Here is a 16,011-nt window from a genome sequence, read left to right on the forward strand (position 1 = left end):
CAAAAATATCTCCAAAAGAAAACTCGACCCGACCCGAAGTGGACGGCGAGATAGGCTAACTACGTCTGGCTGCCTCAAATGCCGAGTTTAGGGCCTCGTCAACCTCTTCGGCCTCCTCAGCGAACTCTCTGTCTGGTTCGGCGACTACCTCTACCACCGGCTCGACGTGTTGCCCCGAGTTAGAGGCTTTGAGACCAACATGTCTGAGACTCTTGAAGCTAGGGAAAATAAGAGCCGCAAGCTGTCGATTGCCGGATGGAATTGGAATATTGTCAGCGGCCGAAAAAGTAATGTAAGTAGGCTCGTATCGAAGGAGTATATGGGCCGCTCTCCCTTGCTTCTGTAAGTTCAGACGACCGAAGTATCCGAGTGCAGTCGCAACCTGCGAAAGGACCGTATCGTTGGCAGAAACCAGAATCTTCTTCAAATTACTGCCTGCAAAGGCAAGGGGTTAGACATAGGGGGAAAGCCGAGTAAAAGAAAAGTTCAGTAAAACACAAGGAGGCACACGGCAACCTGGTTCACCCCTCCGTCTGGGAATAGGGTCTAAGCGATCCTCACCTTCGCCAAATTCCCAATTCCCTCGGATATTGACCATTACGTCATCCACACACTTGCCAGAACTGGCGAGCATGGTTACCGAATGATGGTCAGTATCCTTGGCCCTAAGAAAGTACCGCCCAAGCTGACCGGAGGATTTGGCTAAAGCATAGCAGTGCCGAATGGCCGGAACCCCAAGGTCGATCCTGAGGTGCCGGTTCAACTCTACGATCTCCATTACGATCCGAAAAAAGTTCATGTTGAGCTGAGAAGGAATTAGACCCCAATAGCGGAGGACGTCCCTAAGGAATGGACGTATGGGAAAGCGGACCTCGCCCTCTGCAATGGATAAGAGAGGAAAGACGATTGAATTTTGATCCTCTCTCTCTATATCTACACTGTTGTCCGTCACTAGAGATAGATGAACATCGTCGGGGATGGAAAAGTGTCGCCGGAATCCGGAGACACGACCCTCAAAAAGGAGGTCTTTCAAGTGTTTGGCCATTTTCATGGGGAATAAAGGGTTCACCAAAATGAAAGTGATAAACAAAAAGTAAGATTGCAAAGAAAAGAGAAGAAGACTTACGAGGAACAAGGGAGACGAGGGAAGATGGAGAAGAGTTGCAGAGAATGCGAGTCAGAAAAGGGATATCTGCTGGCGTTCCAAGAGTCTCGAATACTCGACGAATTGTGCATTCGAAAGGACTGAAATTTCAAATCACAATAAATGCGAGACGTAAGGTTGAGGCGGGAAAGCGTAATGATGAACGAAAAGGTGTGCGCATCCTGACATCTATATTGGGGTACGCGAAGCCGCCTGACCTATTTTAACCTTTCCAATTCAAGACCAAACAAGCAGATTAACTTTCGTCAATGGGGAGTTCGGGGGGCAATTGTGGAGGCCGAATAATGGAAAGATCAGATGGTATGTATCTTTGGAAGACTGATATTAATCGGCTATATCCTACGAGAGCGGGGAGCCGAATAGAATATATGTGCCGAATAAAGTATAATTACTTAGGGCCGAATAAAGGAAAGGACAATGATTAAAAAGTAGGCCCTGGCCCCGATGATCAAGAAGAACAGGTATAAATACAGGAACAACGGTTATAGAAAGGTATGTAAGAATCACTTCACAAAGACTTAGAAAGTAAGCTATCCTAAGTGTCTGAACTAACTTATCCGTCGGAGTGCTAATTCCGGCACCCCCGACCGGAGTGATTGTATCTTTTCAAGTGACTAGCTGAGGATCGCTAACGTCTCCCAGTATCCAAAGGGTATTTCCAAACCATTTCCCCACAGTTATGAAGTGTTCATGGCTAATGGCTCTAAGGCCAAGGGAGATGGAGATTTTGTTTTTGAGGCCTAAGTTAAGGCTGGTCATGCCTAAACTTTTAGGGTCAGGTTTGGGTCATGACACCGGTACTCCTTATATTTTATCTCTTTTGTAATTTTAGTTCCTATATTTTTTATTGACTCAATTTTGACTAGTAATTTTAGACTTTGCGTCAATTTAGTCCAATTGGTAATATGGTTAGTGTTTTTTAAGATACATTATCACAAAATTTGTGAGATTAACTTATTGAGTTGAGTAAATTTATAATTTTACTTTTTAAAAAATAATTTTGCTTTTTAAAAATATGGTACATAACCCTTGTATGCATATTTCTTTTTTATAAAAAAAAAATACTATGAGTTATAATACATTGTATCAAATTAAAACAAAATTGTAAATTTAGTATCAAATCGAACCAATTAAATTAGAGGGGCTAAAATAACACATTGAATAAAGTATAGGAACTACCCCCATAATTTTGTCCAATATTAGGAGACGAGACAATTCGTGTGGGAAAAAATTACCATTCTAATTGCATATGGTCTTTAGTTGAATTTCATTATCATGGCTTGATAGCTAATCATAGGGAAATTCTACTTTCACACACTTAATTATCTCAGTGCATATTTTCTATCAGTACACACATTTATTAATTTGATTATTAATTAATTTTCTCAGTCCACATACTAAAAGTTACAATTATACCCTTCACTCATAATCATTGTATACATACCACTCAACCCTCATTTCCACACACTTATTGAATGACCCTGCTTCCAGATTTGTAGATCCATTGTAGACTCATGTGAAGACCATTCAAGACCACAGTGTGAAGTGAAGTGAAGACAAAGTCCTCCATTGAAGATCCTATTGAACATCCATTAAAAATATCATTAAAAACTCTCCAAAATATTGTTAAAAATGAGACATCTTTTCATTTTTTATTTTATTTACTATTTTGTTTTAGAGAAGAATCTGAGAAACTCTTTTGGTATGATGTAGTAAAATCGATATCATTAAACCTGAATTAGTGCCATGTCCAACATCCTTTTATGTAATTAATGATCATTATGATGTTCCAAAATTGCTGCATTATTGCATATACCTAAATCATTTGCCGTTTCATTTGCAAAGTTAGTCTCCTCAAATACCCACCATTTTATTCTTCTTACTCTAGATCCCTCAACACCGCGAGAAAAACCCATGTTGTTTCTATTCTAGCATCCGCCCCAGTGCATTCAATTGCCATTAAAAATATCTTTCCTTGCCATAAAATTCTTGTTTTTCTTAAAAAAAATAAATTTGTTTATGCTTTTCGGTTTGGAGATTTCGACACTGGTTTTTCTGAAATTATACATTTAATTGGAAACTTAAATTCTAAATAAAGGTAATTAGTTTGACAAATTTGTTGTGAAAAAAATAAAATAAAAATTTAGTAGTTGAGATTCGAATATAATGAAATCATTCGACAGTTGATATCCGAATATGATGAAATCATTCGGCACTGGTTATCTAACTGAAAACTGCGAAAGGAAGAAAAAAAAATATATGCGCAAAAAAACTAACATTTTCATCACTAATAGAGTATAAATCTAGATATTCAAAGCAATATAAGAGTTGTTATGAGATTGTTGCTTTGCAAGCAATAGAGAATAGATGTGTTGCAAGCAAAGTGACCACAATGGAAAACTTAGAGTTTATTTATTTAATTTTTTTTTTAACTCAAAAGGGGTAAATTGAGTTTTTTTTTTTTTTTTTTAAAAATGTATATAGAGAATATTTTCATATAATATTGTGGTTGTCCATTATAGTCATTTTAGTTTAGGATATAATTGCCATTAAAATAATATTTCATTAAGTGTGTGTACTGAGATAATTAGGTTTGTGAAAATAAAATTTCCGTAATCATATAACCTTGTCAAGTAACATATACTCCTTTGTAACCTTGCAAATTAATAAATTAAAAAAAAAAAAAATCCAGGTTATCACCAGACACGAGCTTGTCAAGATTATCACTGGACATGTGGCTATCTCTATATTATTTGACTAGTCTAACAAACAAATTGAGATTAGATCAATTTCATTAACAAAATGATATAGAAATTCACTTTTTAAACTTAGTTTCTAAATGAGATGATTGATTACCAATTAGAAATACATAAGAGAAAAATAATACATGAAAATGATTGATTAGTTAACCATTGAACTTAAAAAATAAAATCTAATTTTTTATTTAAATAACATTACTCATCCAATTCTGTTGCTTTCCTAGTCAACATTGTTATCTCTTTCGTCTCTAATCGCACTTCACACTTCACACTTCACTCACAATGACCTTCATGATCAATTGATCCTTAGCACTCTATGATTTCCCTAGTTTATTGCACATGTACAACGAGTTAGGGATTGCATGGTCTTATGAGAAATTTTAAGGGAACTAAAAGAGTGTAAATTTATACATCAAAGTGTACATTACACACTCTCTTATTAGTAAATGAATGAGACAGTTTCACATTTAACTTCATAAACAGCCAATAAGTATTAGAGTGCAATGTTCGGACGCTATAAAAGTGTATGAACAAATTTGCACTCAACTAAACATGGGTATTGTTAATTACTTGACATTTTTCTTTCGATTCCTTTTCTAATTTTATCTTGTCATAATATTGTTAACATCTAAAAATAAGCGTTGGCCACCAAACTGTTTTGTTTTTTGAAATGTAAATTTTGTTATAAAAAAAAAATAAAAAATTAAAAGACCACTTCATGTCGTTACTAAAATGTCTTCTAGAAAAGTGAAAAAACATGACCTTTAATGGCAATTTTTAAAATGTCGCTATAAACAAAATAATTTAATACAAAAATGGTTTACTTTTTGACATGAAAATTTTAACCTAAAAAAATATACTAATTCATTAATAATATCCAATTTGTCCCTAAAAATATAACAATGACACTTTATGCAATTAAGATATTTTGTACCTTAAAGGTGATTTTGTGTGTAAATTTTTGTCTGTAAAATCTCAATTTATTGTAAGGCCTAACCCTCATTTCTACCTAACCCAACCACTACCCTTCACACCCATCTTTAGTAAATACCACAGTCCCCTTCCTATATCCAACCGTCACCCTTGGTATTCTCTCTTACCATTCTCATCTTATCTTCATCCTTCTTAGGCCCACCACACCTTTCTCCGCCACTGCCCATTCCACTCTACTCTTATACAGTGCTTCATTTTTCCCGATAACCCTCTATATACCCATTCGCAATACCTTCAACAACCCGCTTTACACCCCACTACAATTACACAACCCTCTCCCAACCCCTTCATAATGTTCTTAACATGTTCTCTAACGTCCCTAGCAATCGCACAACCCCTAGCCCACTACATCTAGCTTTCAGAATTGCAACATTATGTAAAATTTTCTTCATCACTCAAGTGAAGAAATGTTCGCTCGAGTGGTCTCTGAGGTCTTCCAGTACTTTAGTTTGCAATCTATACTTCTGGGACTTCGCGTTCTATGCTCGAACAAATGTTTCATCACTCAAGTGGAGTTCTGCCTCTGATGTTCAAGCGCAGGTTCCATCGCCTGGTCTATCTGGGATTAGCACTTTAAAAAGTCATTTTGGGCCACTTTTCTTTGTTCTTTCCAAATTTCTCTCATTTCTCTCTCTCTCTCTCTCTCTCTCTCTCTCTCTCTCTCTCTTCAGCCATTGTTGAGCTCCAAGCTCATTAAACCCTAGATTTATTCTCCTTAGAGTGAGAATCTCACCCTAGTCCCTTGTGTAAAAATGAAGAGTATGAAGAGGGCTTCCTATTGATCTGAGCAGATCACGCATCCATCGGCATTGGGTTTTCGGGTCTCCTTCTCTCCTTGCTAGAGAGGAAGGGATTTTTTTGCTCCTCTTCAATATTTTTGTACAGATAGATGGCCGGTATATTTTTATTGCATAAATCTTTGGTTGAAAGCGATTTTTTTGAGATGCATGTAGAGAAATGTTAGGGTGTCTAACTCAAAAGAGATAACCCACGACTTAAAGTTGATTATTTAAGTTTTTCGCTATTAAAATTTGGTTATATCTTTTAAAATAAACAGCCCCAATTTTTGTTCATACCCTAGTTTTTATAAACTTTTAATTAGACATGGGGTTTTCTTCGATTGGCTTTTAATTCTTGAAATTGAATTGATGTTTTTTTGAATTAGGTATAAATGTGGGTTATTAAATGTAGTGAAAATAATCTTGAGCAATGGGTTCATGTATAGTAAATGGGTAGTGAGAATTGATATAATGTGTACGGAATTAAGTAGGTTGTGTGATTTGAAAAAAAAGGATTGATTTTGGAGTATGGGATATTTATGGAGAACACATTATGTTCTTGCAATAAGATAGATTTTTTCTTTAAATGTTATGTGTTGTTGACATAATTTAGTTTGAATTGAAATGATGGATTGTGGAATAAAGTTTGGAATGAGGGTCTGTTTCCTTCCAGCTCCTGACGGTAAAGCATGGTTCTTGAAAGAGGTTCAGCATTCCTTCCGAAGTAGTGCTCGGTAAAACGTATGGATTGTTGGGTTATGTAGAGGTTCTGCTTTCCTTTTGGCTAGCCACCGGTAAAGCATGGCACTTGAGAGAGGTTCCAATGTTCCTTCCAGAATATTTCCCGGTAAACTGTGTTAGTGTGGCTTGGTGAAACTGGTTATTGGCATGTGGATATGCATTGAGAATCTTATGATAATTCTGTTATGTAATTGTGAAAAGTGTTAGATGTAAAAGTTGAGGTGTGTAATATGGAATATTGTTGTTAGTGAATTAATTCTTATAACTCAAATATTTGAAATTTGTTGACTTATGTATGAGGCTAGTATTATGTGGACTATATTGAGATGAAGGGTTGTAGTAGAAATAAAAATGTGCAAATGAGATAAGATGGCAAATGAATCGAACTGAATAATTGTAATATGCGAAATGTGTTGTAGCGTGTAATTGTTTGGTGTTATGTGGATTAATGAGTGTGAAATATGGATTAGAGTTAGTGAATGATAAATAGGCTTAAAATCTTTATCTAAGGAAACAAGATTTAAGGGGATCATTGGATTGAATTTTTGCAAGATAAATAGTTAAAAAAGGGAGATTTATATGAAATGGCAGTTGAGGTTTTATGAAATGCAAATCTATTTATGTAATTTATTTTACATATAAAAGGACACACTATTTGTGTATGTATGACCTAATAGCATTCATGATCGCATATATCTACTGATCTTATTGTCAAGAGTCATCGTAAATCCATACTTGACCTAGTGTTCATCCCATGTTATTTAACCATTTTACAAGAATGAAGTCCGGTGTGACAGTTTGAAGATTATGAAGTCCTAGTTCATTAAGACTTCTTATTGTGTGAAGTGTAAATGAAGTGTTAGAAGACCGTAATAACAGTATTATTCTTCTATTGTATATAACTATTGTGTAATCTTTTATGTAAGCCTTGAGGCATGAATTGTGAACATTTGTGCAGGACATTTCCATCATTGTAATTATGAGAGAGAGAACCTTATTTATTCTATCTAACTCTTTTGCATTCTGTAATTATAATTTGGAAAGAGATGTTTGTAAGGAATTTGGTAATGTATCCAAGTAAAAAAATTTGGGGTGTGACAACTTGATATCAGAGTTAACTAGGTTTGAAAATCTTGAGCTCGTAGGAAGTGATTTTTACCACAATGGATTTGATTTCACTTGGTGAGGGGTTTTGCATGTAGAAAGTATGAGGTGTAGGAAATTATATGTTGCATTTGTGTGGGCATGGAGATAAGTTTCAGGGATAGCACTTGTAGCCAGTTAACTTGCTTCGAGATCTCATTGGAAACGCATCTGATCAACGTGGTTTCTGGTGAGAGTTCCATGGGAGTTCCGAGACAAGTGGTCATCCTTGTAAGCTTGGCTCGATTGTATGGTTGGATGTTTAAATTATTTATGTAGCTATGTGCTAGGCAGGTTTTGTAACTTGGTAGGAGTTAAGTAAGTGCTTAAGGAAAGGCAAGAGTTACATTTACCAAGTTTGGTGTTATGATTGATAGGATCTCAGCTCAAGGAAGTAAAGGTTATATCGGGACTAGAATTGTCGGTAGGCGCACAACAGGTCCAATAACACGCTCACCTGTAGCACTAGCTGTGGGCGATGAGTTTGCATATGAGATTGTAAGAGCCATAAGGGAGGCTACAACTCGCAATAAGGGGGCCGATTCTCGTGCCCTAAGGATCACTACGGAGTTCTTTCATTTTATTCCACTGAAGTTCACAGAAGGGTGTGAACCATTGGAGGTAGAGTGTTAGCTAGAGCAAATCACCAAGACTCTTGATATGCTTACACTCACGGATGAGGGGTTGAGAGTGGCATTAGCAAGTTTTCTACTAAAGAGAGATTTTGGGTATTTGTGGAAGTATGCAAGCCCCACTATAGACACCACCTGGGCTGCATTCATGGAGGCCTTTTGGGCCAAGTACTTTCCTTCTTTAGCTTGGGAAAGATTAAGGCAACAATTTGTTGAGTTGTCCCAAGGTACTACTCCTTTCGCATAGTTTGAATCGAGATTCACTAGTTTGTCTAGGTTGATGATATTCAATGGAAGGTTGTTAGGTGCATGCATAGGAATTATCACACATTGATAGAAGTAACGACTCATATGGAAGTCGCCAATGTTGAGGTCAGCTCAGACCTAAAGAAAGAGGCTATATTGGTGAGTCCTATGGTTCGAGAGTACGATATGCCTAACATGAGGCAGAGAAGAGTAGAATCCCAATCGCAAACATAGTTTCATTCCCTGTCTTTTCTTATTTTTTTAAATTCGTCCATTGAGAGGTCTAATGAGACTCAGGCTTCCTGGAGTTGGTCATAAAATAAAGGGCCACCATTTTGCTCAAAGTGTAATCAGCTAGATCATGTTAGACATCGTTGCCCTCAGCGTGATCAGAACCAATCACGGTAGGGGTAGAAATGTTATTGAAGAATAGTGGAGTGTTATGGTTGTTTTGGCATTGTAATGCTATGTAATTACATGTAAGGTCTTGTGCCTACTAATACTGTATTCATGTATTTCATTGGCTTGAATGTAGTAAACTTGACTTGTGAAACTACTTAAATTACAAAGTTATTGCTGTAAATATTAGTATCATTGCTAATGTGTTAGTGTTGTACAAGTTGACGTATGTAATGACATGTGAATTCTTCTCTAGTCGAGAGTTGTTATTAAGAATAATAATTGTGTATTGTTGCGAAGTAAGCCCAAGGGGTTTTGGGGACTGAGCCACCTTGATGTACGAGTAACAGTTTTATAACGGGTAGAGAGAATTTCTTGGTTGGGTATTGGGAGTGGTGATAGAGTTAGCCATGAATTGTGTTTGAGTCGGTGTGGATAAAGGTTTCGTTAGTGATCTCAACGGTCACGATAACAGGTGTAGAGTGCCTAATTATTATATAAAGTATAAAGGTCATTAGGTGTCCATTAGGAGTAGAGGTTAGGTAGTACGATTTCAAGAAAGAAATGAACTGAAAGGGCAGTCATATTGTAAATTAGTTTTTGGGAGTCTAGCATGGATTCCAGTGTTGTACAAGAATGTGGGCATTGAACCCCATGTAGGGGTGATTAGTGTCGGGAACTCATCGGTGTTTGAGTGCTAAGTGTTAACGGGTAATGATGTTCATTGTCTTGTGTCTAGAAGAGGATGACAAGTAGTCACCTCATAAGTTGTTTTTGCTTGGGGCAAGAAATTGTGTCGTTAAAGAATGCTTGGAAATGCGCTCTAAGGTGTTGAAATTAGATTGTGTGAGTGCGGTATTTAATGTGAATATGTGTGAAAATTCCTTGACTTGGTAGAAGAGAAATTTTGAAAATGAGAAATGTGATTGTTAATTGGTGATGACAAACCAAAGATTTATAAGTGTGCATGTACATTGATGTCCCTCAAGACGATTATTGCTTTTAAGAATTGCTGTTTTGGTAAATGTTAAGATTAATTGGTGGAATCACCCTGGCCATGATCATTGATCTTTGAGTGACGGTTGGTGGTCGCTAGTGGTCATGCCGAAAAGGGGATGTGGAAATGCAGTTTCTAATATTGTGGCCTTGGCTAGCATTGGAATTGAAATCACTGTTGTTGGTTCTTGAAAATTTTGTTGAGTCTGGAAATTTTGTTTTACATACGGTGTGAGTTGGAACGTTTCATGTTATGTTATGTTATTTAATTATTTATTTATTTTCACTTATAAAATTTTCTCTGTACTCAAAGTGGTATTTTCAAAACAAAGATAAATTTTTCGGTAAGCAACTAATTCCTTAATTTTTTAGAGTTGGCGTAAGTAATGCATCGAACCGAGGTTGATGATGGATAATTGAACATATTGTCTTGATGTGTTACTATTGTTTAAATATGTTATATCATAGTACAATTTGTGGGTCGAGTTTCTTTTGAATGGGAGAATTGAATGCGAGTTGGTTGTGAATGTGGGTTTATTCTTGAGTTTTGAGATATTAATTATCGGAAGTATTTGTGTTTTGTTTTGAGTGGGTTAACATAGTTAAAGTGATTGAACTAGTTTTTCCTTAGCAAATTCTATTTCTTTGTGAGAGCTCCTACGTTGTAGTGCATGATTGTTCTTGAATTCTGGAGTACTAATTGTCCAATGATTATTAGATGTTGAGTATACTGTGGAAGTAGGGGTGATGTGTCTTACGGGTATAGACGCTCTTCTTGATGAGTTTTAATTCCGTGAATCTGGGTATGTTGTCTGGTTCGTGGGGCTGTTAATAACCTCTGTTCGAATTTTGGTTCTAAAGTTGTTTGTTATGGGGGGATTCCATTTGTCTTGTCTATTGTTTATCTGTTATAGTCGGCGAGTCAAGGGTGACTCATTTTCTTTAACCTACTGTTCTTCAACTCGGAATCAAGAAGATATTATGGTATTGGTTTGGAATTTAGAAAGTTAGTCCGGGGATGAATTTAGGCCTCTAATTGTGGGTCCATCGTTGATGTTTTCTCTTTCTAAGTTGGGTATATTTTAAATTTCAGGGACTAAATTTTCTGAGAGGAGAGATTGTAACACTTAGTAAAATTTTCATCATCTCTTGAGCAAAGAAGGAGTAGTCTATAAGGTGTTCTAGTACTTTAGTCTGCAGCATGTACTAGGAGTTCACGTTCTACACTCTTGCGAAGGTTTCATTGGTCGAGCAGATTTCTGTCTCTGATGCTCGAGTGTAGGTTCCGTCGCTCGAGCGATCTGTTCAGGATCAACACTTTAAAAAGTCATTTTTGGGCCACTTCTCTTCATTCTTTTCAAATTTCTCTCTCTCTCTCTCTCTCTCTCTCTCTCTCTCTCTCTCCAACCATTGTTGACCTCCAAGCTCATTAAACCCCAAATTTCATCTTCTTAAAGTAAGAATCACACCCTAGTCCCTTCTAGAAAAATGAAGAGCAAGAATAGTTCGTGTTAATCTGAGCGGATCGCGATTCCATCAACGTTGGGTTTCCGAGTCTCTTTCTCTCCTTGCAAGAGTTAGGGATGTTTTTGTACCTCATCAATATTTTCATATAGATAGATAGATGACATGTTTTTATTGCATAAATCTTTAGTTGAAATTGATTTTCTTGAAACGCATGTAGGTAAATGTTAGGGTTTCTAACTTAAAAAAGATAACCCAGAATTTAAAGTTGATTATTGAAGTTTATGGCTATTGAAATCTGGTTATACCTTTTAAAATGAAAAGCCCAAATTTTTGTTCAAACCCTAGTCTTTTTTTTCAACTTTTAGTTAGAGATGGGGTTTTCTTCGATTGGATTTTAATTCTTCAAATTGAATTGATATTTGGTTGAATTGGGTATAAATGCTGGTTGTTAGATGAAGTGAAAATAATCTTGAGCAATGGATTCATGTATAGTAAATGGGTGGTGAGAATTGGCGTAATGTGTACGGAATTAAATGGGTTGTGCGATTTGAATAAAAATGAATTGATTTTGGAATATGGGATATTTATGGAGAACACATTATGTTCTTGCAATAAGACATATTTTTTCTATAAACCTATGTGTTGTTGACATAATTTTGTTTGAATTGAATTGATGAATTGTGGAATAAAGTTCCGAATAAGGGTCCGTTTCCTTCTAGCTTGTGACCAGTAAAGCGTGACATTTGAAAGAGATTTCATCTTCCTTCCGGAGTAGTGCCCGATAAAGCGTGTGTATTGTTGGGCTATATGGTGGTTTCATTTTCCTTCCGGCCAGCCACCGGTAAAGTGTGACTTTTGAAAGAGTTTCCAACGTTCTTTTTAGAGTATCGCACGGTGTAGACAACCCATTTTGACTACCCTTAAGACTTAGGCGCTTCACTTTGAACACTTGTTGATGAAATGTTATGTTGTGCAATCGTTCAAAATTTCAGCAAAATGATTCAGTTTCAAGCTTTAAAATCTAAACCTTGCAGCTCCTTTGGACTAAAATCTTATTTTTTTCTAGCCTAACCACTCAAAGAAGAGCTAGCCAACAAGTGGCCAACAGGCCATTTTCAGTTGGCCGGTCGTACCCATGTGCATGCCTTGCACCAACTGTTTGTTTACAGATATTTCCAACGTGAGAACCTATTTTTCTGTAAATACAAGGCTCCCCCCCCCCCTCTCATGGTTTGGGGTTACATAATTTTGCCAAGAGTCATAACTTGTCCAACACACTTCTCTCCTCTATTGAAATATACATGCACTATACATAAACCTTTTAAGCTTAAACTTGAGGCTTTTGTTGAGGTTCATGAAGATAATTTAAGATCCTAGAGTGTTAAGATTTTAGTTTGTCAGCCAAGAAGAAAATCCTCTCTTTAAAGGGCCAATCTTTGAACTCTTTAACCATCTTTTCTCCCACTTTTTATTGTATTTTCATAATGATTTCAGAGTGGTTTTTAGGCTTAAAATATGATTTAAAGTTACAAAAAGATGAGGGGTTAGCCACCCTTCCTTAGGCCTTGTTCCATAGCTTATTGCTTTGCCTTTTTTGTACTTTGTTTCTTTTGGTTTTGGCCAACGTTTTTTTGAGTTTAGGGGCTATTTAATGTGTTCATTAGTTTATACTTTGAATATTATAGTTGTGTTGTTGTAAGTCCTCATGGATTTGGTGTATAGGCCATAGCTTCCAATCCATTTGAGTTGATAGTCTTTTCTTTCATATTTTTTTTTATAGCTTTGAGGTACATATATTCACATCATTGTAATCATCCACCTTTTCGTTAGCACTCTGTTATCTTACTCCTTTCTTTATTTCTTTTGATTAAGAGTCGTATCAAACAAAAGAATACTGCTTAAGGCATAAGAAAGAGACCCCTCATGCTAAATGATTTAATCTCTTCGGAGGATCATTACCAGGGTATTACATTTCTCTTATTCTAAGCATCATCTCTTGTTTGACAAATCCCTTTATTGCCAGTGCATTACTTCTGAAGGACTAATTTTCTAGTTAGAGCCTTGAAAATCACAAAGGAAAGAGTCATTATAGTTCATTATCAAGTTCGGATTTGGATTCATTATTCCTCATTTCGGGTTTGACACCGAACTCATTATCACTTGTAAATGAGTTTGATTCTTCCTTTGTACTTTCCCCCATAGAAAAGTGCTTGAAACCTCGTTTCTTCAGTCAAGTAATGCTTGCTATTCTTTATTGCTTTAGACTTAGTGGATGTAGTCACCATCTTTGGACAAAAAGGAAGAAAATGGATAGGTAAGTAAAAATGCTAATAAAATTGGAGTAAAAATGGGTAAAAAGATAATAAAATCTGGTTAGGTTCAATCAGACGTTATGCTGAACCTATTGCATCTTGGATCATTGCATACTATTTCAATGATGCTCGATGATTCATAAAGCAAGTCCACCCCCTCCCTTGAGGTAACTCCATGATAGAGAAGAGGTATTGTTTATCTTTTGTTTCATTTATTAAGATCTTGTCCTATCATTTCTAAGATCATTACGCAACAAATTTGCGATGGTTGATGATTTCAGAATGGAATCTACTCATCCCTTGATCATCTTCATGATAGGGAAGGGCAAAGAGGATAAACATCTCTTTTAAACACTTTGTTTTGCTCTATTTCAGCTCTGTTGCAGCAGGCTATTCCCGAGAAGAAGTGGTCGGCCGGCCATCATTCTATGCGGCCGACCACTCTCTGAGGTCGGTCGGCCACCAATTTTTGTGCAAGCAATGGTATTTTTATGGTAGAGGAGAGCAGATCCTGAGGCCAAAACAGAACAATTTTCTGACTGCAAATAGAGCAGATTCTGGCAGCAAATAGAGAGGTTTCTGAAGGATGTTCTCAGTTGCGCACATGCGGTTCCTCTCCTCCCGTTCAAGTCCATTAGATTTGTAGATTTTAGATTCGTAAGTTGTAATTAATTAGTTGCTTCGGTTTCATTCAAATTTGTAATAATTAATTGATTAATTCATTCAATTGTGTTGTAATAATTAGTTAATTATGACATTCATTCGGACCCTCTTGTGCGAGGGCAAACTTGTAATATTTATATGTCTTTCAACCCCCATTTCTTTCTAACTTTTATTTATATACTTACCATGGTTGCATATATTGTCATGATTTCGTTTCATATCACTATTATGCTTTGTATCCATTTTTGCATGCATACATAAGGTTCAGTTCATCACTTTTCGTGAATATCATTATCATTTTCTACTTACTTGAATACTTGCGTTACCATATGCTCTAAATTAATCCATATGACATGTTAATAAGTAGAACCTATTAGTTGCATTCTTGTATGTGTTGCATTAATCACCTGCATATTAGAAATCATGCATTATTCTAACTATATTCTTCTCTTCGACTTGCTTCGGTTGAGTACTAGGTGAGCATTTTTGCTTTAGCATATTACATACGTGTTTGTGTTGCCATGTCAAGCATTCCACCATGAGGCTACATGCGTATTTGAAATACCTCTTTGAGTGCTTGTAGATGAAGGCTATTTCTCTTAAGCGAGAACGACTCCGATAATTGTATAACTCTTTTCAAAACAAACAAGAAATTAAAGCATTCCAAAGTGGGTGGCATAGTCTACACTTGCGTGCCTCACATAGTAAGTTAGCATAATAAACAGAATATGAGCATATACTGTCCATAAAAATCACATCATGATTAGTAGAGGCCGATCTTTGATTGGGTGAGTTGGGTGCTCAATTCACGACCTTCCACTCTCATGCCTAAGTTCCCGAGTTGAGACACTTAGGTTATAACAGACAAGTGGCCTTTGGCATGAGTCACTGATTTCCTAAATTTCCCAAAATATTTAGGTGGCGACTCTGAAATCTGGCAATGTAATCCATTTTTAGCATCTCTGATGATTAATAGATTTTCCAAGAGTTGTCGGATTTGGACTCTCATTCATTTTTTATGCTTCACATTGCATTTGTGAAACCAGATTCAAAACCACAAGAGTTCGAACTGTAGGGCTATCATATCCAAGGAGACTAAACGCCCTCGAGGAGCACGAAAAGCAAGCTACAGTTTCTGGCGACTCTGCTGGGGATATTTAGAGAACTTCACTTGGACTTCATGATATGACATTTTATTTGCAGATATATGTTCATTGCATTGCATTTGCATGGTGCTCTAAGTCACTGTGTTTACTATCTAATATCCCGGACAACTTGCCGGAGGCTTGCCAAAAGCTTGCCAGAAGACTGGCCGGACGTAGTCAATGTCACATTGGGAACACAACCCTTGGATCTAGGTTACTGCTGTACCGCTTGGTCCTCTTTTCACTTTTCAGTGTTAGGTGTGTGAGGTGTATTAGGTAACCTTGCTGAGGTACCCCTTTGACCAATTGGCTTAATGCATATAGTAAAGCTCTAGTGAGTGTTCCAACATAAGACAGGATGCTCATCCATATGCAGGATTTGTGAAACTACTCGCTTGAAGTAGTGAAACCCTAGATCATACCAAAATAAGGGCAGGGTAACCCTACCCCCTCATAGGGGTGTTTTGGCTCTCTTTACCTGGTATGTGCTCTATAGTGAAACTGTAGAAGGGTGCTTCATATCGAGGGTACATTTGATATCAGTTTATCGGAAAAAATTCAGTGGGAGTCC

This window comes from Camellia sinensis, chromosome 4 (assembly GCF_055761805.1).
Source record: "Camellia sinensis isolate YWXY chromosome 4, ASM5576180v1, whole genome shotgun sequence".
NCBI classification, from domain to species: Eukaryota; Viridiplantae; Streptophyta; class Magnoliopsida; order Ericales; family Theaceae; genus Camellia; species Camellia sinensis.